Here is a 2982-nt window from a genome sequence, read left to right on the forward strand (position 1 = left end):
TCTGACTCGATTGACCAGAAAGGGAGTGAAGTTTGAGTGGACCAGTGATTGTGAGCAGTGTTTTCAGGAGTTGAAGCACCTGCTAGTTATTGATTCGATTTTGACCATTCCTTCGGGGGATGGCAGATTTGTGATTTATACCGATGCGTATCAGAAAGGTTTGGGATGTGTGCTTATGCAGTAGGGTAAGGTAGTAGTGTTTGCTTCTCAGCAACTGAAGGAATACGAGAAGAATTACCCTACACATGATTTGGAACTGGCTGCTGTTGTATATGCATTGAAGATCTAGCGACACTATCTATATGGTGTGCAGTGTGAGATCTTCACTGATCATAAAAGCCTCAGGTACTTTTTCACGTAGAAGGAGTTGAATATGAGGCAGAGATGGTGGCTTGAGTTGATTAAGGACTACAATTGCACCATCAGTTATCACCCGGGAAAAGCTAATGTGGTAACTGATGCGTTAAGTCAGAAATCGTATCACGTGACAGTATATGCAGTTGTAGCTTAGCATCACATCAGACAGGATCTGGAGAGCTCAAGTATAGAGTCAGTGCATGGTAATCATCAGGATTTCTTTACTAGTTTGGTGGTCCAGCCGACTTTATTTGAGCGTATAAAAGCCGCATAGGCTAGTGATGTGAAGTTGACGGAGGTTGTGGAAATGGTACAATAGGGATTAGCTTCAGAATTCAACATCTCTGAGGGAGGTGTGTTGAGGTTTGGGACCAAGCTATGTGTTTCGAACGATGATTGGATTAGAAAGATGATTTTGGAGGAAGCGCACCACTCTTTGTGTACGGTACATTCAGGTAGTACAAAGATGTATCAGGACTTGTGCGAGACCTTCTAGTGGAGTGGTATGAAGAGGCTTAGTTCGTGGAGCAATGTCTGACATGTCAGTAGGTGAAAGCTGAACATCAAAGGCCGGCAGGGCCGTTATAGCCCTTAGCTATTCTAGAGTGGAAATGGAAGCATATTTCCATAGACTTTGTGACCGTATTGTCGCCAGCACTTCACGGGCAGAATGCTATTTGGGTGATCGTGGATAGGTTGATGAAATTTGCTCATTTCTTACCGATGAAGGTTGGCTACCCTTTGATTAGGCTAGAAGACATGTATGTGTATAAGATAGTTAGAATGCATGGGGTACCGATGTCCATTGTATTAGATCGAGATCCGAGGTTTACTTCTCGATTCTAGATAAGCTTGCAGAAAGCATTGGGGACGAAGCTTACTTTCAGTACAGCGTTCCACCCCTAGACTGATGGACATTTGGAGAGGACGATACAAATCTTGGAGGATATGTTGCGGGCTTGTGTGTTAGATTTCAGTGGTAGCTGGATATAATTTATGCCACTAGTAGAGTTCGCTTATAAGAACAGCTTCCAGGCTAGTATCGAGATGGCATCGTTCGAGGCCCTATATGGTCGGAGGTGTCGATCTCCTCTGTATTGGAGTAAAGTTGGTGAATGTCATGTGTTAGGACCTGAACTTGTGCAGTAGGAATCTAAGAAGGTAGGTTTGATCTGGGAAAGGATTAAATCAGTTCAGAGTCGATAGAAGAGCTACGTAGATGTTCGTTGCCGTGAGTTAGAGTTCGAGGTGGGGGGTAAGGTATTTCTGAGGATCGCTCTGATGAAAGGGGTGATGAGATTTGGGTAAAAGGGCAAGTTGAGCCCATAGTATATCGGACCATTCGAGGTTCTTGAACGAGTGGGTCCAGTAGCTTACAGGATTGCACTACCCCTAGCACTCACAAGGCTCCACGATGTGTTTCACGTATCCATGTTGAGGAGGTACGTGTTGGATCCTTCACATGTTATTAGCTACGAGGATGTGGAGATTGTGGATACTTTAGCGTATGAGGAGATACCTATTCAGATTTTGAACCATAAAGTTCAGAAGCTATGTACTAAGGACATACCTTTGGTGAAGGTATTGTGGCGGAACCATGAGATTGAGGAAGCTTCCTAGGAATTGGAAGCAGAGATACACCGGAAGTATCCACAGTTATTCTGAGTAATGTACATTACCCTACTTTGTATTGGAATAGGTAGTTGGTCTTTAGGAGTGTGTGTATTTATGAACTCCTGAGACGATTTATGTTTGTAACCACCGTATTCCTCCGCCATAAGTGAGGGTATGCATATATTGTGATGGGGCTGCGATGTAGTAGTCACCAGTTTCATTCTAAAGTGGAGTGTTTGTGTTTGAGTTTATGAATGAGAGATAGCAAATTTTGAGGATGAAATTTTTGTAAGGAGGGGAGGTTGTAAGAACCCGAACCGTAATATATGAATTTAAATAATTAAGAGAAGGGTAAAATTGGAATTTAAGCAGGCTTCGTCAATGAAGCCAGAGTTTTTTGATGAAGGCTTTGTAGTTCTCGGCGACGAATTTCAGGTGCTCGTCGACGAGGAGAAGCCAAGAGGTTTCAGGAAACTAGGAATCTCAGGATTGTCGTCGAGGTCACCGCTTTGTCGACGAGGTGTCTACATGGGCTCATCGATGAGGACGCCATTCGTCGATGAGGACTACTGAGTCAAAGGTACTATAAATAGATATTTTCATTACTTATCAGCTAAGAAAACTCAAATTCTCTCTCTATCTCTCTAGAAACTCAACCTACTCTCTATCTCTCTAGATTTCTTTGTTATTCATCATGGGAATCGTTGATCCAAAGTTACCATGAGGATCGGGGAAGGATTCTCTACAATATCTACAGATCAGATTTTTGTTTTGAGCATTCTCAGGTTTTAGGCCAAAGTCGAGGTAAGGCTCGGTTTTCAATTTTGACTCAGTAGTTGTGTAAAGAATAGGGTTGTGAGCATATTCTATATTGTGGTATGTAGGTTTTGGAACTCAGTTCGTTGTTTAGGAGCCTTGGAGTTCGAGATTTGTCCTTTGGGGAAAGGTAAGGGGATTCAGTTTATGTCAGTTATTTTTAAAATCGGACTCAGTAGAACTATGGTTCACGGT

This window comes from Malania oleifera, chromosome 10, assembly GCF_029873635.1.
Source record: "Malania oleifera isolate guangnan ecotype guangnan chromosome 10, ASM2987363v1, whole genome shotgun sequence".
In the NCBI taxonomy this organism is placed as follows: Eukaryota; Viridiplantae; Streptophyta; class Magnoliopsida; order Santalales; family Ximeniaceae; genus Malania; species Malania oleifera.